The following is a 22,404-nucleotide window of genomic DNA, read 5'->3' on the forward strand; positions in this document are numbered from 1 at the left end:
CAACGCTTTCGATGAAGTCTCATTCATCATCTTCAGGCTTCTGTCTCCAGCTCTGTGCTTCTCAGAGTAATGGAGATTGCAGCTGCTTCCTCCTTTAACTGCCAGTGGGGGTGGAACTTGATTGGGTGGGGGCTTGGCTGTGTTCTGATTGGGTGGGGTGTGTTCTCATTGGTAGGGGTTTGGCTGTGTTCTGATTGGTTGGGGGTTAGCCGTGTTCTGATTGGTTGGAGGCGTGTTCTGTTCAGGAGGGGGCTTGGTTGTGCTCAGGTTAGTTTTAGTTGCTGGGGGATTTGAGCTGGAGAGTTGTGATCTTGCTGTTTGGCTTCTAGTTCGTGGTCCTGCTGCATCTTCATAGTGGGTGTTGGTTTGCTTCATGTGTGGCTCAGAGGGGTTTGAAGTGGTAGTGTGATGCAGCTGCAGTGCAGCTTCTGGTCCATGGTCGCTTTCTCATTTTCTGAATGGGTGGGAGTCTGTTTTCTACATGGAAGTGTGGTGGTGGCATCTTGTGTGGCTCTCATGGGTGTGGGTCCAGTGTCCTTCTTCATGTTAGGTACTGTCTGTTCATGAGGGCGGGTTTCCAAATGGCTGGAAGGCGGGAGGTGTCATCTCGTTTGTTCATGCTGTGTGGCGTTTTTCTATCTCTATGGCTTCTCTGATTATTCTGCTGTTGAAGTGTTCGGTTTTGGCGATAGTTCTGGTATTTTTAAAATCAATTTCATGTCCTGTGGCTTTGAGGTGTTGGACCAGGAAGAGGTCGTTTCTTCTTTTTGATTGAGTTCTTATGTTCTTTCAATGCGTGCGCTTATTCTTCTGTTAGTTTGTCCAATGTATGTGTTAGGGCAGGCTGTGCAGGGGATTTCGTATACCCTTGGTTTTCTAATTCGATTTTGTCTTTGGGGTTTCTTAGGATGGTGGATATTTTTTGTTTGTGCAGAATGCTGTTTTGATGTTGTGTTTTGGAGGATCTTGCTAATTTTGTCTGTAGTGCCTTTTATATATGGGAGGAGGGCTTTTCCGTTTTCTTGTTCTCTGTCTTGGATTTTGGTTGGGGCTTCTTTTTGGATTAGGTGGGTAATCTTCTTTCTTTGGAATCCATTGGCTGTAAGTACGTTGGTGAGAGTGTGTAGTTCGGTTTTTTGGTGTTGTTCATCGGCTAAGCATTTTGTTCTGGAGATGAGTGTCTTGGCTACGGAATTGATCTGTGCTGGGTGGTGGTGTGAGAGTGCATGTAGATAGCGGTTAGTATGTGTTTTCTTCTGGTAGATGGTGTGTCCTAGGGAGCCATCGGATCTTTTGTATACCAAGACATCTAGGAAGGGAAGTTGATTGTTGGCTTCTGTTTCCATGGTGAATTGTATTTTGGGGTGTAGACTGTTGAGGTATGTGAGGAAGTTGTTCAGTTTTTCTTTCCGTGTGGCCAGATTATGAAGGTGTCATCTACGTATCTGAGCCAGAGTTTGGGTTTGTGGTCGTATTTTTCTAGAGTTTGTGTTTCAAAGTGTTCCATGTAGAGGTTTGCGATGACAGGTGAGAGGGTGATCCCATAGGTGCTCCTTCTATTTGTTTGTATTTTTGTCCATTGTAGGTGAAGTAAGTATTGGATAGGCAGTGGTTGGTTAGATCTAGGATGTGCTTGGGGGTTGTATTTGTTTTGGATGGCTGTCAAGGCTTCTTTTATTGGCACTTGGGTGAAGAGGATGTGACATCGAAGCTTACTAGTAGGTCGCTAGGTTGTAAGTTTTGTTTCTTTATGATCTCGATGAACTGGAATGAGTTTCTTACGTGTGAGTTGATGGATTCTGCATAGGGTTGTAGTTGTTTGGCAAGAAATTTGGCCAGGTTTTGTAGAGGTGAGCCTATGGAGCTGACTATTGGTCTGAGTGGGGTTCCTTCTTTGTGTATTTTGGGGAGACCATAAAGCTTGGGGCATCTGGATGATTTTTCTCTGGGTATGATTCCTTGCTGGATTTCTTCACTGATGGGGAGGCTTTTATTTTGGATTTGGTAGTTTTTTCTAGGTAGGTGGTGGGGTCTGTCTTTAGGGGTTTGTATGTGGGGTCTTGGAGTAGGTTGGTTAGCTTGGTTTGGTAGTCAGATGTGTTCATTACCACTGTCGCATTGCCCTTGTCTGCTGGTAGGATTATTATGCTGGTGTCTTCTTTCAGGTTAAGTAGTGCAGTTTGTTCTTCTTTGGATAAGTTGCTTTTGGGTGGTTTGCTAGTGCAGAGGATGTTGGTGATTTCGAGTCTGATTTTGTTAGCATCATCAGGGTTGGTTTTGGTCAGGCTGGTTTCAACTCCACATATGATGGTTTCTGTGGGGATGTGTTTGGGAGCGACAGCAAAGTTGAATCCTTTTGAGAGGATCTTGGTTTCAGCTTCAGTGAGGATCTTGTCTGAGATGTTGTGCACTGTTTGTTTCATGTGTGGCTGTGGGGGGAAGAGTTGGTTTCTGGCATTGTTGTAGTTTCCTGAGTTTGTTGGTCTGTGTGTCTGTCTTGAGGATGGTCTGTGTTTCGCTCTCCAGACAGCGAGTTGTTTGGATTTGTCCCAAAGTAGAGGGTGAATCTTGTTGCTGAGTTTGAGGTGGAGTGTGAGGAGATCTTTGTTGATTTGGTCTAGGAGAAACCTTTTTGTGTGAAGTTCATTTCTAATTAGGGCCAGTTCTGTTCTTTTAAGGATGCGTTTGGTGGCTGCTCTGTTGGTGTGGAATTTCAATTGGAAGCTTGTGGGAATTAAATTTTGATCTCGGCAGTTGCATAGGAATGCAAGGTCACATAAAATGTGAATCAGAACACAGCCAAACCCCCTACCAATGAGAACACACCCCCACCCAATCAGAACACAGCCAAGCCCCCACCCAATCAAGTTCCACCCCCACTGGCAGTTAAAAGGAGGAAGCAGCTGCAATCTCCATTACTCTGAGAAGCACAGAGCTGGAGACAGAAGCCTGAAGATGATGAATGAGACTTCATCGAAACGTTGCCTAGATACTTCAAATCTTACGCGGGAGAAAACCCGAACAACCAAAGATCTACATATAAATACCATGAGAACCTCAGAAAACAAATATATATATATATATATATATATATATGAATGAGTAGAATAGAATAGAGTAGAGTAGAGTAGAGTAGAATAGAATAGAATAGAATAGAATGGAATGGAATAGAATAGAATAGAATAGAATAGAATAGAATAGAATAGAATAGAATAGAATAGAATTCTTTATTGCCCAAGTGTGATTGGACACACAAGGAATTTGTCTTGGCGCAAATGCTCTCAGTGTTCATAAAAGAAAGGATACATTCATCAAGAGTCAAGAGTTATAAGATACAACACTTAATAATAGTCATACGGTACAAATAGGCAATCAAATCCTACTAGGAAACAGTTAATATAAATCATAAGGATACAAGCGACAAAGTTACAGTCATACAGTCACAAGTGGGAGCAGATGGGTGATAAAGAACTGTGAGAAGATGAATAGTAATAGTAGTGCAGACTTTGTAAATAGTTGGACAGTGTTGAGGGAATTATTTGTTTAGCAGAGTGATGGAGTTCGTGGAAAAACTGTCCTTGTGTCTAGTTGTTCTGGTGTGCAGGGCTCTATAGCGTCGCTTTGAGGATAGGAGTTGAAACAATTTATGTCCGGGATGTGAGGGGTCTGTAGATATTTTCACAGCCCTCCTATTGACTAGTGAAGTATACAGGTCCTCAATTGAAGGCAGGTGGGTAGTAATTGTTTTTTCTGCAGTCCTAATTACTCTCTGGAGTCTGTGTCTGTCTTGTTGGGTTGCAGAATCAAACCAGACAATTATAGAAGTGTAGATGACAGGTTGCAGGCAAACTCCAGGTAAATCTGATTTTTGATGCCTGAGATTTCGAACTGAGATTTCCAAGATGCCTGGAATCTGAAAAGAGACCTGAGAGTTTGTGTGGAGAATTGTCTTTCCATGCACAGAAACTTCCAATCCTGCCACATTTCAACCATCTCAACTGCAGGATTTGATGTGATTTCAGAGAAGGATTTTATAATCTTCTAAAGACGGGGTGATCTCATAAAACCGATAGGGTCAATATCATTTTTGCTACCGAAACAATTTTTGCTAACGGTTGGGCTAAACCAGGCTGAGCCAGTAGCATTTTACCACTGGTTTTACTTCCACCTTAAGCATGAAAGCCAAGTAGGTGAACTTGGGCTACTCAGTCTCTCTCAGCGCAACCTACCTCACAGGATTGTCGTTGTGGGGAAAATAGGAGGAGGAGGGAAGAGTATTAGCTATATTCCTGTCTTGAGTTTTTATTTTTTTAAAAATAAAGGGATAAAAAATATATATTTTTTAAAAAGCAAGTCTCCTCCTCTTTAGCGTCAACAGACGAAGCCCCACAGATTATTCTCAAACCCCCCCCCCCCAGGGAGAAAGCCTGGTTATTCTCAACCCCCGCAATTCCCATGGTGGGTCACCTTCATCACTAAAGCAGCTTTTAGGAACACGAGACTCTATCTGTGGAAATGTCACCAGGCTTGTCTGCTTCTTCTACAAAACTTCAAAAAGCAAATTGCCTTTCATCACATGGAACGAGAAGAAAATGTAAGGAGAAAATTATGTGCAGGAGAATTTCTGCCTGGCACTAAATGGAGCATGGAAGGAGAAATGGAGGCCGGAGGGAAGAATAACAATTCCTTGGGTTTGATAATTGTCATTTCTGGAATAACACGGCTGTTTTCTCTTCTTTCTAAGGGATGCGGTGGCTCAGTGGCTAAGACGCTGAGCTTGTCGATCAGAAAGGTCAGCAATTGGGTGGTTCGAATCCCTAGCGCCGCATAATGGAGTGAGCTCCCATTACTTGTCCCAAGCCGTTCGAAAACACATAAAAATGCAAGTAGAAAAATAGGGACCACTTTGGTGGAAAGGTAACAGGGCTCTGTGCACCTTTGGCATTTAGTCCTGCTGGCAACACGACCACGGAGACATCTATGGGCAGCGCTGCCTCTTCAGCTTTGTATTGGAGATGAGCACCGCCTCCTGGAACTGGAAACAACTAGCACGTATGTGTGAAAGGAACATTTACCTTTACCCTTTTCTTCTCTCCCATAGGTGCAAGTTCAGTTGCATCAGTAATGGTCACGCATTTCTTTCCATTCTAAAGAGAGCTGTTAAAAGCAAGCATTTCTAGCAAGATTTAAAAAAAAAAACTGAAGAGAGGACATTTTGAAGTCATTGGTCATTCTCCTACAGCCGTATCTACGGCAAAATGTTTGTGTGCAGAGCTGCTGCATTAGGCGAGACCTGAAATGAACACAGTGGAGGAAAAAATGGATCCCCTGATTCTGATCTTTATGCTATGAATATTTACCAAACCAGAAAGAGTTGTGACACTCTAAGCCTTATTTAAAAATAGAAATACAGAGAATGAAGAGATTTGGAAGCACAGGAGAGAGAGACGACTCCGCCAGCGAGCCAGAGGAAGACAGTTTGTGGAGCTACATAAAGACTAAGTTGCCAATTGAGCCATTTAGGAATGGACTATAAACTCGTAACAAATGAAGGCGAATAAACGTGTCCCAGGATACTGTTACAGGATCCCATCTGGGTCAGTCACCGAGGCTAAAAGTTTAATCTCCTGAGGTTTTTGGACTTATATTGGAGTCTGTCAACTCATAAAATATTTCCATGGTCTTTTTAGAGTTGCCAACAGAAAAAGGGAGAGGGGAGCAGTGAAGCAGCTTGCAAAACCGAAAGTGCATTCCACAAATGTTTTCAAAGATAGTAAACAGGTGACCGAAGTTTCTGCTGCACGAAATTCTAACTGGAGAGCACAATTGATGACTCTTGGCTATGGATGTATCCCATTGGAGAATATGAATTATGATACACCCAGGGGGTGGAGAGAAAATCAGGGTCAAGGGTGACAGCGAATGATGTATCTCAGAGTCGGCTACACCCAGGCAGTGCCAGCATGTTGAACTCCCAATAAATCCTTTTTCAGTTTTGGAAGTTTGGCTCGAGACTCGTGATTTAACTGGGGGTAAACTGCCGGAATCCTGACAGAGTCCACCTCAGGGAACTTCCCGAGGATGGGCTCCAGCACAAGTCAGAAAGCTCAATCAATCAATCAATCAGAATAGAGCTGGAAGGGACCTTGGAGGTCTTCTAGTCCAGCCCCCTGCTCAAGCAGGAGACAATATACCATTTCAGACCAGTGGCTGTCTGGTCTCTTCTTTAAAACCTCCAGTGATGAAGCACGCACAACTTTTGAAGGCAAGCGGTTCTACACGGGTTAATTGTTCTCACTGTTAAGAAGTTTCTCCTTAATTCCAGGTTGTTTCTCTCCTTGATTAGTTTCCATCCATTGTTTCTTGTCCTGCCTTCTGCTGCTTTGGGAAATCAGTTGACCCGCCCTCTTCTTTGTGGCAGCCCCTCAAATAGTAGAATACTGCTATCATATCACCCTAGTCCTTATTTTTTTTTAGAGTAGCCGTACCCAAATCCTGCAATCCTTCTTTATCTGTTTTAAACTCCAAGCCTTTAGTCATCCTAGTTACTCTTCTCCACACTTTTTCCAAAGTCCCAACATCTTTCTTTTAATGGGGTGGATTAAACTGGATGCAGTATTCCAGATGTGGCCTTAGTAAGGTTTTATAAAGTGGTACTAATACTTCACGTGATTTTTATTCTATGATTCTATAAACTGAACTCTGTTTATAACCGAAGAAGCTCAGAAGGTTCAATCTCTAGTATTGGTGACTGATCCAAATCGGACCTTGCAATAAACTCATAAATCTGGCATAAAGTTACTAGAACGGGGGCCACAAGTGGTATTCAGCAGGTTCTGTCCAGTTCTGGAGAACCGGTAGTGGAAATTTTGAGTAGTTTGGAGAACCAGCAAATACCGCCTCTGACTGGCCCCGCCCTCATCTCTTCTCCGCCTCCCGAGTCCCAGCTGATCGGCTGGGTCTTCTTTGGTGGCCCTGCACAGGAGAACAGAGCTGGAAAGCAGGTTAGTGGGGTGGGGACGGAATGGGGATTTTGCAGTATCCTTCCCTTGCCATACCCACCAAGCCATGTCGCACCTACCAAGTCACACCCACAGAACCGAGAGTAAAAATATTTGAATCCCACCACTGGCGGCGGGTTTTCAAACTGGATTAATTTGAGGGCCAGATCAGCATTATAGATCTCTGTGGGTCAGCCAGGAACAGGGGGAGGGAGCTGGGACAGACGCCTCCTGCAGCACCCTGCTGGCCAAAATGGGGCATGGGGTGGCCGCATGCACCCTCAGGCTCCATTTTGGCCAGCGGAGTGCTGCAGGAGGCCATCCAGGCTGAAAACAGGGTGCAGAGGCCTGTGTGCATGCACACACACACACACACACACACACACACACGTGCCCCTTTACATCTGCCAGACGCACCACCAGCTGGTCTTTTGCTATTTCCAGGTTATTTCACATCCGGCCCGTGAGCCTTGAGTTTGACACCCCTGGACTAGGTTCTTTCTCCCCTTCTATCTTCCCATCTATAATATGGGCCAGTTAAAAGCCTTTCCCCGCAACCTCCCTCCCGGTTGCTATGACAACGACAACTACCAGAGGTCTCTCCTTCATCCACACCACGGTTTCCACGGTCCGCATGCCACAGTACACGGCAGGGTGATTTCACGAGGCTTCAGGCACTTCATAAAAGAGTCCTGCAGTGATGCTTCCGTGCCACGAAGATATAACATCAGAAGGGGCCTCGCTGTGGAAGGAGGCAACGTTTCTCCTCCCCAGAATGGAAAATAAAATAGCTCCCTCCGTTCCATCCACTTGGAGAGTCTAAGCTCTTCCTCCCTCAGCAGGTTCCGAACCAAAGTAAGCATATCTACTCTACAAGTAGGAGCACTCACCCGTTCAAGTACTTCCAGCCCTCCTGGGTTATTTCCTTAGATGGCTTGATTGTAGAATTTGTGCTGATTTCCTTCTGCCTACCCCTCCCTCTTTCTCCAGAGCAAGGCAAGAGCCACTCCTGAAAGCCTTAATGCTCGTGACAAAATAGCTCTGATTTTAATTTGGACATTTCCATTCTGGATATTTCAGCATTAGGTCATTTAATTTTACTCGGGACATAGCTAATTTCAAGTTACTGCCAGAGTTGCATTCAGAAGGGACTGTGAATTTCAGACAGATTCCTTGGAAGATTTATTTATTTATTTCTGTGGCTGCCCAGTTCATCCAGTGACTCTAAGTCATGGTCAAAGATGTAAAACCACACAGCGCAACCGATAATCTATGCAACCCAATGTGGAAAAACAAGAAACTCTGATCATGCAAAACAACATCAATGGAAGAGCTTGCCTAGCCCCAAAGCCTGAGGAAACAGCCAAGTCTTTAGGCTGCAAAAGGCTGATAGGCCCAGGGCCATCTGGATCTCCAAGGGGAAGCTGTTCCACAGTCTCTGCCACAGAGAAGACTCAATTCCTGGGACCAAGAAGATGACACTCTTTAATGGAGAAGATCTGGAGCATCCACCTCTGCTAGATCTTGTAGGCCAAGCAGAAACCATGCAGGAGACATAGCTTCCTATGTTGTGTAGGTCTCCATAGATATTAAGCAGCACCTGGAATTGCACCTGGAAGTCTACCAGCTCCGGTGCAGCGATATTATATTCGCATAATGGGAAACCCAAAAACTCTCTACAATACTGCATTCTGCGCCAGAGGAAACTTCTGAATGCTCTTCGGGGCAACCTCACGCTAGACATCAAACCAATCCAAACAGGAGGTGAAGAAGGTATGAGTCGCCACCATAAGCAAGGTCCCAATCCACGGTTGGACATATTGGTGCAGAAGATGAATCTGTGCAAAGACTCCCCCTAAACTTGGCTACCACCTACTTCTTTAGCAGGAGTGGTAAGTTCTGGAGGACACCCAAATTGCACGACCTTGAGCCTGGTGATATTTGAACTGCCAAACTGCTGGCAGCCAGTCATCAGCTGAAGTAGCCTGCAGTACTGCACCCTAACCATTGAGCCACCGTGCTCTTACATGCTTTAACCTGATAGGAATGAGAGGGAGGGGCCGGCTCAAGATCACCCTGTAGCTTTGTGGCCAAGAGAAGACTAGAACTCACAATTTCCTAGTTTTAACCTGGCGCCTCAGTCACCACCCCAAATTGGATCCCTCGTGCACATGTTTAACCCCCTCCTCTCCCAAATAACCTGAAACTATTTCCACTGAAAATACTCCAAAAAAAAAGACCATCTACTGAAAACTGCAGCTTTCAGCCCAATGACTATCGGTCAGTCTGATGTCCTTTGCTTTGCTATCTGCTGTCTTTTGACATGTTGATGAAGATTAGCAGCCTATATTTCCACATTAACAGCAGAAAATGCTCGCACACAAAGAATCCGGCAGTTCCATGCTTATTTTTTATCAGGAAATATGCCAGGGGTCTAATTAGTTTGCCAGACAGAATTTCTTCCTACCATCAATTTACTGGGAAGATTTATAAACGAAGTCTCCTAAAAGCCTCTTCAGTGATACAATGCCATTCTAAAACTACCTTTCCGCCCCACTTACTACCTTTTCAGAATAATCAGTCACATCACAACAATCATCGACGAAAACAGAAAGTTCTAGCTTGGAAGTTTTCTAACACTGTATAGCGATAGAAAGAAAGATTGCCTACTGCATTTTATCGAATGTAATTGTACACCACCAATCTTGCAAGCCGCTGGGTTTGCAGTCCAGCCCTAAACAGATTTACTTAGGAGAAGTCTGACCAAGTAAAACAGAAAAGAATATAGTTTTTGACAGTGATACACTCTTCCCTATCCTTATAACCCCTCCGCCCCCATTTGCAGGAATTCTTCTAACATTGCTGCCAAAGATTGAAAAGATTCTTCTTGTTTTCACCTCACATCGGAGTCTGTAGAAATTCTCAGTGATCCAGGTCATGGTTGTCCCAAAGCTGGTTTTTTTCGGAGGCAATTGGACTTTCTTGGGTTTTTGTTTTTTTTTGAAGATGCTTTGTTTCTCATCCAAGAAGCTTCTTCAGCTCTGACAGGAGAGTAGAATCCTGTCAGAGATTCCTTCCATTCCCTACTCTCCTGTCAGAACTGAAGAAGCTTCTTGGATGAGAAGCGAAACTTCTTCAAAGAAAAAACAAGAAAGTCCAGTTGCCTCACGAAAAAGCACCTTTGGGAGATCCACATCGGATTTTTACTGCATTGAAAGAAAGAAAAAAGGGTATTTGTTTCAGTCTACAGGGATGTGGGAATGACCTTGGGAAAGGGAGGAAGAGAGGCTGCCTGGAGAATGGTCAGATAAGAGATGGCATAGCCCACAACTGCATAACGAGCAGAGAAAGAAACTCAGAAGAGGATGCTGCCCAGGTCCCCCAGGCTCTGAAAGAGAGAGCGGGAGATTTGTTCTTTTTTTTCAGACTTGCAAGCAGTGGTGAAATGCTACCGGTTTGGCCTGGTTCTTCCAAACCGGTAGTTAAAAAAAAAGGTACCCGTTCGGCTGAACCGGTAGCTCCGACGATCAGCTGAGAGGAGAAAGAAGAGAAAAGCGCAGGATCGTCCCTCCCACCTGACCCTGTGCTTTTCTCTTCTTTATCCTCTCAGCTGATTGTTGCAGCAGCGCCTCAGCTGGTGTTTGGAAAGATGCGTGCATGCGCATGCTTGCACACAAAGCATGTGATCACCGAAGCAGTAGAGAAACGGGTAGAATCCCACCGCTGCTTGCAAGATTGTCAACATAGTCTTACCATCAAGTAGAATTGGCTCCTGTGGTCGGGTGTTTTCTGCCTGATTTATTTGGGAAGGCTGACATCAACCTTGCAAGTCTCAAAGTACAAATCTCCAGTCTCTTTTACAGCCTGAGAACTTGGGTGGAGGAGCCTCCTGAACTGCTTTCTCCATCCATTGTGCAGCCGCAGTCTATGCCTTCTCTTATCTGACTGTTCCCTAGGCGGCCTCCCTCCTTCTCCCCCAAGGTCATTCTCACCTACCATTACAGTTAGGGAGAAAAGGGGGCTTTGCTCACTTTAAACTCCGGTGCTCCACTACACCGTTCCCAGTGAATTACTCCTGCAAGAAGGTGACCCTCAGCTGAAAAAGACTGACACATTCCCACGGCAGAAGCAATCAATGCCTGTCAATATAGAACACAAAGCTGGATAGAAAGCAGCTTTGGGTTTCTGCACCGAAGCGGGGAAGCATTATGGAAAAACCTAATGCTTGTTTTCTTGTATACCATCTCTTTTATGTAGGGTGCCCAATCACTCAACGTAACACAAACAGCAGCATTTCACAGGCTGGTTCTCCAAGAAAGGCTGCTAATTCTGTATGACTCCTAATCTGCCTGACCCAAATTTACAGCAACAACAGCGGATTTACAAAAGGATCCCTGCTAGGGTGTATGGCTATATGTCTAGTTTATTGAAAAGAAGGACCAGGGGTGACATGATAACAGTGTTCCAATATCTCAGGGGTTGCCACAAAGAAGAGGAAGGGGTCAATCTATTCTCCATAGCCCCTGAAGGCAGGACAAGAAGCAATGGATGGGTTGTGGTTCGCCAGCAGCCTGTGCAGACGCAGCGGAATCGGACAGTGGGGAAGAACGTGGACCAGTCCGGGAGTCTGGAGAGGACTTGGATGAGGGTTGTGCATCCAATGCAGGGATGGGGCCAGGACCATCTGGGAGTGGGGTGCTGACTCCAGAGTCTCCAGAGTCTGGCACCAGCGAGGCAGAGGAACAAAGGGAGCCTGTTCCCAGTGTGCATGTGCACAGAGCTGCCAGAAGGCAAGAGCAGCTGAGACAAAAGGGGCGACTCAGGAGTAAGGCTGGGAGGTGATTGCCCCTCCCATAAGGTATAAAGGACAGGCAAAGGTGAAGAAACCTTTGTAGGAAGCAAAGTCGTTCATTCTGTTCGGATTAATCCTTGAAGCTCTGTGTGGATTTTGTACTTTGGTTGGTTTTTTATAGTTCATTTGGCATTCTAGTTGTTAATTCAAAGGAAAGAAAGGTGGGTGCTTATCTCAAGGGACTGTTTGGAACTCATTACGGGCTGGGAATGAACATAATTCCCAGCGTTGAAATAAAACAAGAGTTGTTTAACTAAGCATGTGCTTAATTACGGTCTCGAGAAGCCTTGGTCAGTACAGGATGGAAACTGATCAAGGAAAGATCCAACCTAGAACTAAGGAGGATTTTTTTCTGACCATTAGAACAATTAATTAATCATTGGAACAACATGCCTGCAGAAATCGTGGGTGCTCCAACACTGATGGTTTTAAAGAAGAGATTAGACAAATAGTTGTCTGAAATGGTATAGGGCAGGGGTGTCAAACTGGATTTCTTCGAGGGACAGATGTTGTTCTCCCACACGCGCTGGCTGAGGGTGGGGAAGAGATGGGACAAACGCCTCCTGCAACACTTTGCTGGCCAAAATAGAGCGTAGGAGGCCATCCAGGCCAAAAATGGGGCATGTGGAGGCAGCAAGCACCCCCCTCGTGCCCTGTTTTGGCTGCAGGAGGACATCCAGGCTGAAAATGGGCCACGCGGGGACCATGCATGCCCCCGCATGCTTTTTTTGGCTGCCAGTGGCACTGCGGGCTGGTCCTTTGCCATTTCCACACTAGCCCCATGGGCCAGATTTAAGCACCCAGATCTGGCCCGCGAGTCTTGAGTTAGACACCCCTGGTATCAGGAGTTTCCTGCCTTATCAAGAAATTGAACTAGAAGACCTCAAAGGTCCCTTCCAACTCTGTTTGTCAACTCATAAAATATGTCTCTGGTCTTTTTAGAGTTGCCAACAGAAGGAGAGGGGAGAGCAGTGGGCAGCTTGCATTCCATAAATGTTTTCAAAGATAGTTTCCAGGCAACCAAAATTTCTGCCGCACAAAATTCTAACTGGAGAGCCTGATTGATGATTCTTGGCTATGGATGTGTCCCATTGGAGAATATGGATTATGATACGCCCAGGGGGTGAGGGGAAAACCAGGGTCAAGGGTGACAATGAATGATGTGTCTCAGAGTCGGCTGCACCCAGGCAGTGCCGGCATGTTGAACTCCTAATAAATCTTCTTTAAGTTTTGGAAGTTTGGCTCGAGACTCATGATTTAATTGGGGGTAACTGCGAATCCTGACACGGTTGTTCTGTATCCCACAGCCATCCCTGTCAGCACACTGCAACGGTGCTCCTGCTGCTGTTCCAACACCACAACCCCACCTTGGTTTGTCCTTCAGACAACAGATGGTCGTTCTACCTAAATTGGAGCTATCCCTGCAATTTGGCTCCTTGGCAAGTGTGGGATCTACAGATGTAACAGCTTTGCTTTCCCACCCTGTGTATTCAGAGTAAGATTTCTACTCCAGAGTAAGCAACTTATGGCCTAGAAGTCCATGATGACCTGGGGTTTTCCTCAGTCATAATTCTTATTTTAAGGAGGAAAGAGCTGAAAACTCTTAGAGTAAGCAGATCCCTGTTTAAAAACTAAACAGAAGTCCTGAGCTGGTGTAGTATAGCAATACCACTGTGCAGCCCTCAGACACCTTCCAATTTTTTTCCCCCAGTGCCGTTGTGACTTTGAACAGTCACTTAAATGGATTGCTGTTAAGTCGAGGACTGCCTGTAAAATAATCACGTTGGAAGGGACTTCGGAGGTCTTCTAGTCCAACCCCCAGCCCAAGCAGGAGACCCTACGCCAAGGATCTCCAAACTTGGCAAGTTTAAGACTTGTGGACTTCAACTCCCAGAATTCCTGAGCTAGCATGACTGGAGGAGGAATTCTGGGAGTTGAAGTCCACAAGTCTTAATTCTGTCAAGCTTGAAGACCCCTGCCCTACACCATTTCTGACCAATGGCAGTCCAATCTCCTCTTGAAAGTTAATAGCAGCCCCATTTCTATCCATATCTCAATGTAGTATCTGGCCAATGATTTCTTTCCAGGGGCTTTACACTTCTAGCATCTTTCTCTCATCTGAGCTGGAAGCATCAACACAGAGTCCTTTCAACATAAAATATGTTTATCATTGGCTTTCAGTAGAGGAGAATAAAGGAAATGTTTTCAGCCAGAGGAGCTATAAATGCTTGTTAGCAGAAAAAAAAAAAGGGTCCTTTTTAATGCTCTGTTTTTGTTTTGCACTTCTCTCTCTCTCTCTCTCTCCTTTTATATATTAAGTTTTCTTCTTGTCTTGGGCCCTCGGGAATGATTTCAAAGTAATTTCAAAGTTGAAGTGCAATAAGAAATTGCTGTGAATTCGCACATCAACATCCAACGAGGCTCAAGCTAGTCACCCATAAAGATCTTGTTTGAAAACCTGACACTTGAAAAAGTGTTTGCGGCTGGATACTCAGTTGGGAGTTATTTATCCTGAGCTTTACTGAGATTATTCCCCTTCAAAATCAGATGACTGTCATCATTGATTGTGGCAGTTTCAGGGTCTCCCTATTCCATCAACCGAGTTTGTGATCTTGCTCAGAAGTTACACTGGAAATGATGGTAAGAATCTCGTGGGAGAATTCAAAGACTTCCATTGCTAGCTAAATAGCTTTTAAATTTCTCGTCCCCATTTTGGGCCTGTCATCAAAATTTGGAGGAGGGAATGATTAGATTCTATGACAGAGAGTTTCTAAACACCTCACAGCCAGAAAAGAAACATATTGTTCGCAGGTACCTTCCCTACTCCTTTGTTTTCACGGACTCCGTAGTCCAGTATTTCTTAACCTTGGCAGTTTGAAGATGTAAATTCCACAGCTCTGTGTGCGTGCTAGCTAGGGAATTCTCGGAGTTGAAGTTCACACATCTTCAAGTAGTCCAGGTTAAGAAAGCTTGCTCTAGTGACCAAGTGACTTGATTCTATTGGATTTTCTCCACTAAGATGTGTGCTAATAAGAGCAGTAAATCTGAAAATTGATATAAGGGATAATAAAGTGGTGCTAGAGGGTAGCATGTTGCCCATGGTAATTTTCAGAGGGCATACATGGAAACAATAATAGATGTGGCCTCACTTGGAGACAATAGAATAGAATAGAACAGAATAGAATAGAATAGAATAGAATAGAATAGAATAGAATAGAATAGAATAGAATAGAATAGAATAGAATAGAATAGAATAGAGGAATGGAATTAAAGAATAGAGTAGAGTAGAGTAGAACAGAATGGAATAGTGGAATGGGATGGGATGGAAGAATAGAATAGAATAGAATAGAATAGAATAGAATAGAATAGAATAGAATAGAGGAATGGAAATGGAATGGAATGGAATGGAATGGAATGGAATGGAAGAATAGAGTAGAGTAGAGTAGAGTAGAGTAGAGTAGAGTAGAGTAGAGTAGGGTAGGGTAGGGTAGGGTAGAGTAGAGTAGAGTAGAGTAGAGTAGAACAGAATAGAATAGTGGAATGGAATGGGATGGAAGAATAGAATAGAATAGAACAGAATAGAATAAAGGAATGGAATGGAAGAATAGAGTAGAGTAGAGTAGAGTAGAGTAGAGTAGAACAGAATAGAATAGTGGGATGGGATGGGATGGGATGGAATGGAATGGAAGAATAGGATAGGATAGGATAGGATAGAACAGAAGAGAAGAGAAGAGAAGAGAAGAGAAGAGAAGAGAAGAGAAGAGAAGAGAGGAATGGAATGGAATGGAATGGAATGGAAGAGTAGAGTAGAACAGAACAGAACAGAACAGAACAGAATAGATATAAACTGAAGAAGGTAACAAAATTTTGCAAATAGAAATAGAATGACTGTGGCAAAAGAAAGTGAAGGCAATACCAATAGTAAAAGGCACCTTGGATGCAATTGAAAAACAACTGGAGCACCAGTTGAACACCATCAACATTGACAAAATTACCATCAATTGCAAAGAACATAGTGTCAACTAAAAAGATACTCCTTTGGTCTTTCTAGCTGCCAGAAAAAGGAAGTCGGGGGGTGGTAAACAAGGCATTCTTGAAATGCCTAGATAATCAGTGCAGCAGCTCAAAGTTGTCAGAGCATAAGAAGGTTATTGGAGAGCATGATGGCTGACTCTTGGAAACGGATGTGTCCCTTTGGAGAAGTCACATCCAGGAGGGTGGGGGAAAGACCAGGGTCAAGGGGGAAATGTATGATGTGATTTAGTATCGGCTGCACCCAGCCACACTCCAACATGGCGATTTCTAATAAACCAATTTACTTTTTCTGAGATGTGGCTAGAGACTTTTGAATTGAATGAGGGTGGATTTGTTGGAGCCCCGACAAACCGTTTATATTCTGCAACAATACTTTTAACACAACCCTATCTGCCTATATGGTCCTTGGGAAGGATTTGATAAGTGGACAAGAATGCCAAATCCAGTCTGAATATGTGGATGACTGTGCAACAAAACATAATAAAATCTGTGGAGATTCTCAGTCATCCAAGTCATGGTTGTCCCAAGGGTGCTTTTTTCAACTGGACTTTGTTTTTCCCTGAAGACATTTTGCTTCTCATCCAAGAAGCTTCTTCAGTTTTAAAGTTGGTTTCTTGGATGAGAAGCGAAACTTCTTCGAGGAAAAATAGAATCCAGTTGCCTTTTGAAAAGAAAAGAAAAACACTTTTGGGACAACTATAACAATAAATATCACAAGACTTTGAGCAAGACTACAAAAACTTGTACAGTTTATTAATTGTGCAAGATTTCAGAGGCTGGGTTGTTGATCAATATAGAATTATTCCCAGCCTATCTCCTAAGACAGCAATCTACCACTTTTTTTTATCTGGCCCAAAGTTGCAGTGTAAAAAGATGTACAAATGAGCCAATATAATCTCAAGACAGCATCTTATAAATCTCCCAAACTCAGTCGACCTTGTCCAGATGGTTTTGTAGGAATGAAGTAGAGAGACACTCTTTACAGAACAGTGACTATGACTTGATATCCAATATGTCATGGTTTGAAGAGATACAGAGTAACATTCTTCCTTAAATCCTTGGATCGGGTCAACAGCCAGTTGGTGTACCATATTAAAACCTCAGATATAGCTCTACCATAGAATAAAAGTGGATTTAAATATATTGATCAGAGATTGCATTTTAATTTTAAAGGATCTAGTAAAATCCCTGGGACAGTCAAAGAGTTTTGTGTCATTCGAAAGCCTGTTCTATGCATAGGCAATAATAGATGTTGACGTATTTGCTTTATGAAGTTTGACTGGTTTTCTTTAATAATCTGGGCCCGCTGTTAAAACGTCTTTGTAATTTCTGGGTTATTTTTGAATCTTTCCCTGAACAGTAAATATGTGCCACTGTACTAACAACCACACAACATTTAGATGGCATTCAAGCTAGAGAGGGATGGTTCAAAAAATGGGTGGACAATTTGTGAGCAGAAGAAATAGGTGGAATTTTTCTAGGGACAGGAGAAATTGTCCAATAAGTTCTCAGCAGCAGGAGCTTCCTTAGTAACAGGAGTAATAACAGGAGTACTGTTGAAATAACCCTATAAGGAAGGGAATACTGTCCTGATAGGTTCCATTGAGGTGGAATGGGAATTATATAAAGTCAAGAAAATATCTTTTTTTGGTTTGACTGTGGGACTGATTTTGGCACAACGAAGGACCCGACAGAGCCACATTTGGCTAACAGGCATTAAATAAGTCTTCTCAATCTATGAGAACCTCCCCAGGAGTTCTCCTTTATGGAGAGGGAGCCCTTCTAAATGAAAACTGATGGGAAAATGCAGGGGATTTCCCCACCCCCTCTATCTTCAAGTATTATTTCTCCTTGTCTTTCTGTTGCTCTTTCATTCAGTGTATCTGCTTTAAGAAAAAGAGAAGAAGCGGGTAGATGTAATGGCTAATGGGTCTTTTGATTATTTCACACTTTTGCAGGCAAGAGAATCACAAAAGTTTCCTTAATGAAAATAATCAAAGGGTGTCTTCTTCTTGGCATATGAGCTATTATTTAAAAACATCAACAACACCGAAACAACAGCATTGTACAGCCAACAATTGGTCCCAAAATAAGACTTACAAATGAAGGAGGATTCTGAGTATAGAGAAATTGAACACGGTTGTTAAATGTTTATGTTGTACATTATTTGTGATACATGAATTGTGAGAAGCAATTAGCAGAGGCATCCTTGGACCTTGTCTCCACAATTGCTTTGTAAAAAGTACTGTCAGAATTCCAGAGATTGCCCTAATTAAACCATGAGCCTTGAGACAAACTTCAAAACACTTCAAAGGATTTATTAGGAGCAGCATACTGGCGTGACCTGTATCAAGCCCTCTCTGAGATATGTAATTTACAACCACCTATGACCCTGTTTCCCCCCCCTCACCCCTCTGGGTGAATCATAATTCAGATTGTCCACCAAAACACGTTCATAGCTGAGCATCATCAATCACGTTCTCCAATTAGGGATTTTCGGGGCAGAAATTCCGGTAGCTTAGTTACAAACTTTGTGAGATAAGCTTGGAACGTGCTTCTGAGTTCATCTGCCATATGCTCCTTCAGGGCTTCTCCTCCCCTTTCTTATGGCAACTTGAAAACAGGCATAGGAATGTTTTACAAGTTGACCTTAAACCCCAGCCTCCCACATGACAGGCAGAGATACTTACCACTATATCTACTACGACAAGTACTCTCCAGCAGAAGGTCTCCTCATCCTAGAGAAGATGACTTCATCACCAGAGAATACATTCCCTCCTACATCTCTCTTCCTCCTTCAACTGGTCTTTTCCACATCCAACATTTATTCCTTAGATTTGCCACAAAAAAAAAAAAAAAAAAAATCCCCCTCAAAATGGATTGCTTTGCAGCTTCTCAGATGGCCAACTGCTTCATCTCTTCCTCTCCTCCTTCATCTTTAAGACCTGCTGCTGTTGGAAACTCTTTTCACAGCAGTCCATTTGTCTATCAAGATACTTTGCAGTGGGTCTCCCGCAGCTCAGCAGATCAACACCCTGATCCTTTACAGTGGAACTGCCAAGACTTGGGTGTTATTGATGGAATACAGCATAGCCGTAACTGTTTTGACCTAGGCTTTCCCCCAAAAGCACTGAGCAGATTCTTTGTCCCAACAAAACCCCTTTTATTAAAGGAAGGTGAATTTCTTGCATTCACTTTCAGCCAAAGGCCTGGCAAACAGTCTTTCAAGGGTGTCATTAGGAGCACAGACCTTATCTACCTTGGAGAGCTGCCTAGTAAATATTTCCAAATGCAGTGCTGACAAGGAAGGACACAGCACAGAGTTTCTGAGGTGCACAGACAGATCTTGATACTGCTGCAATGAACGAATTGTTTCCTGTAAAAGCCCCCTCCCCTTCTGCTCCTCTTTTGATCCCTATGGGAGGGGCCATTCAGCATCCACCTGTGCCTTTACTCCCAAGTCAACCCTTATTCCTCAACTGTTTCCTTCTCCTGGCAGCTCTACACATGCGCACACTGGGAACAGGCTCCAGCTGTTCTTCTGCCCCACTGATCTCCAATTCCGAAGGCAGCTGATAACTGTTGGATGGCCCTGGCCCCATCTCTGCCTCTGATGCAGAGCCCTCGTCCGAGCCTTCCCCAGACTCCAGGGCTGGCCCATGTTCCTCCCCAACCTCCTCACTGTCTGAATCTGCTGCCAGCTCCGTCAGCCGCCGGCGGGCCACAACAGTAACTGGGGAAGTTAATTTATTTTCTCACGGTGGGCAGGAACGATCTGATATCCCTGTGTTTTCTGACTTCAGGGCAGTCACCTTACAGATCCATCAGGATCAAGTCAGATATGCAACAATGCATTCTTTGTAGGTTTGGGACCCGGAATAAATTCTCTCTGTTTGTGGCACTATTACCCAATGCCTCCGAGGCCTTGAGATTGTGTTGCTTGGTTGCAACTGGGACTCTGTCCTAGCAGTAGGCATAAACCCTCGGAACGACACATTGGAAGCTGTTCTTTGCCTATGGGAATCATGCGGAAGATAGACATCATTTCGGTAGGCTTGAGATCAAATAAATCTAGAAGCTCATCACTAGTCAATTACCAGAGGGCCACAAGGGGCCAGATAAAGCTAAGAGAAACAAAAGACAATGTGAGCCTCATAATACTTGTGATTGATGCAGCAATCATTTCCCAGAATTTATTTCTCCTAGCCTTTTTCCCCCCTCGGGATGAAAAAAACACATCCAATTTTTTCCCCCTTTCTTGCTTTCATTCAGAAAGAGGCTTCAGGAAGAATGGATTCCAATAGGAAGTGATTCACAACTGGTGGATTAATGAGTTGATTGAAGCTTATTTTAATCTGGAAAAGATTGGTTTTTAAATGTATCAAGCCTGCCTTTTGAGGAAAAAGAGCAGGCGTTTAAATGCAGTTTGAGTGAAAAAATGTTTTGCTGTTTTTTTTTTTTGAAGCACAAATGAATACAGGGACAAGGTAGAGTCTAATTTTCCTGAGCTCCAGAAGCCCCGTTTCCATTTCTCCCGTTCTCTTTGTCTAATGGAGCAGGGGTCACTGAACTTGGCAACTTTAAGACTTGTGGACTTCAACTCCCAGAATTCCTCAGCCAGCCATTCTGACTTCTGGTTCAAGTCTACATACCTTAAATTTGCCAAAGTTGAAAAACACTGTCCTAAACTAACTCAAATCTTCTCTAATACACATGGGCTCAGCATCTGCCATTAGCTTTCAAAGAAGAAAAAAAACAGAATGCAAATGACCAGTGGTCTGCAAGGAGTATAAATCCTTCCATTCCCCACCGTCCAGTCAGAGCTGAAGAAGCTCCTTGGATGAGGAGCAAAACATCTTCAAAAAAGAAAGAAAGTCCACTTGCCTCCTGAAAAAAAGCACCTTTGGGATAACCATGACCTGGATGACCAAGAATCTCTACAGACTTTTAGCTAGGCAATTTGGGATGGACACCCTTGGAATGGTGTGGGAATAAGGAATGGATTTCCAGAGGGAAATTTGCAGACTACAGGAACCAGGAGCGCCACTCAGATGACCCTGAGGACAAAGACAAACCTCCAAGTTGCCTCAATGAACCTCTAAAAGGAGGCAAATGACCAGCTGTCTGCAAGGAGTAGAAATCCTTCCGTTCCCCACCATCCGGTCAGAGTTGAAGAAGCTTCTTGGATGAGAAGTGAAACATCTTCAAAGAAAAAACAAGAAAGTCCAGTTACCTCCTGAAAAAGCACCTTTAGGACAAAGCAGAAGAACAAAGGTTCATGCCATGCCAAAAATCTACATTGCTAACAAATTTCTTCCTACTTTTCAGCTTGCTTCATATTTATTTGGCTTTTCTCTCCCTGTGACTCTTAAGTTGTTGGCCTTATGTGTGGCAGAGGGCACAACTTCTGTTCTTCTGGTTTTTCTGTCCCACATCTTTTCATCACTCTGCAGACTCCTTGGCTGCTGAACCTTTCATGTTGTCTTCCTTTGGGATTATAGGCAAGCTTAGGAGGAGCTTATTTAACCTGGAAACAAGGAGACACTTTCTGACAATGAGAACAACCAACCCATGGAGCAGAAGTTGCCCTCGGAAGTTGTGGGAGCACCATCCCTTGAGACTTTCAAGAAGAGACTTGGACTGCCATTTGTCAGAAATGGTGTAGGGTCTCCTGCTTGGGCGGGGGGGTTGGACTAGATGACCTACAAGGTCCCTTCCAACTCTGATTATCTGCATCTGTAAGCCAGGGAAGCTGGAGATGGCTTGGAGGGATACAGCAGAAGTCAGGAAATTCATGTGTAGCCCTTCTCACTGCATACATGAGGACATCTCTGAAACACTCAAAAGCAAATACCTTTCCATCAGATGGAGTGCAATGTGGAGGAGAGGAAAATGTACGGGATTTTTTTTTAAAAAATCTAAACTAAATCAGGTGGGATTAAGATGAGCCAAGGTGGTGCAGTGATTAGAGTGCAGTACTGTAGGCTACTTCTGCCGACTGTCGGCTGCCTACAATTTGGTAGTTTGAATCTCACCAGGCTCAAGGTTGACTCAGCCTTTCGTCCTTCCGAGGTGGGTCAAATGGGGACCCAGATTGTTGGGGGACAAAAGGCTGACTCTGTAAACCGCTTAGAGAGGGCTGTAAAGCACTGTGAAGCAGTATATAAGTCAGTGCACTCTATCTATCTATCTATCTATCTATCTATCTATCTATCTATCTATCTATCTATCCATCTATCTATCATCTATGTATGTCCACATTTGTATCGTCTGTCTGTCTGTCTGTCTGTCTGTCTGTCTGTCTAGTTAGATTGCAGTACTGCACACTATTTCTGCTGCCTGCAATTTGGCAGTTTGAATCTCACCAGGCTCAAGATTGACTCAGCCTTCCATCCTTCCAAGGTGGGTAAAATGAGGACCCAGATTGCTGGGAGCAAGAGGCTGACTCTGTAAATCTTAGAGAGGGCTGTAAAGTACCGTGAAGCAGGATATGGGTCTAAGCGTTATTGCTATTCC

General features: G+C 43.9%; 1 protein-coding gene across 6 annotated transcripts in view; it reads right to left on the reverse strand.

Moving 5' to 3' along the window:
- ZMAT4 (zinc finger matrin-type 4) overlaps positions 1–22,404 on the reverse strand; it is a 168,528-nt gene that overhangs the window by 66,886 nt on the left and 79,238 nt on the right. The gene's annotated exons all lie outside the window — the stretch shown is intronic.

This window comes from Pseudonaja textilis, chromosome 9 (assembly GCF_049901715.1).
Source record: "Pseudonaja textilis isolate UNSWEBS1 chromosome 9, rPseTex1.2, whole genome shotgun sequence".
NCBI classification, from domain to species: Eukaryota; Metazoa; Chordata; class Lepidosauria; order Squamata; family Elapidae; genus Pseudonaja; species Pseudonaja textilis.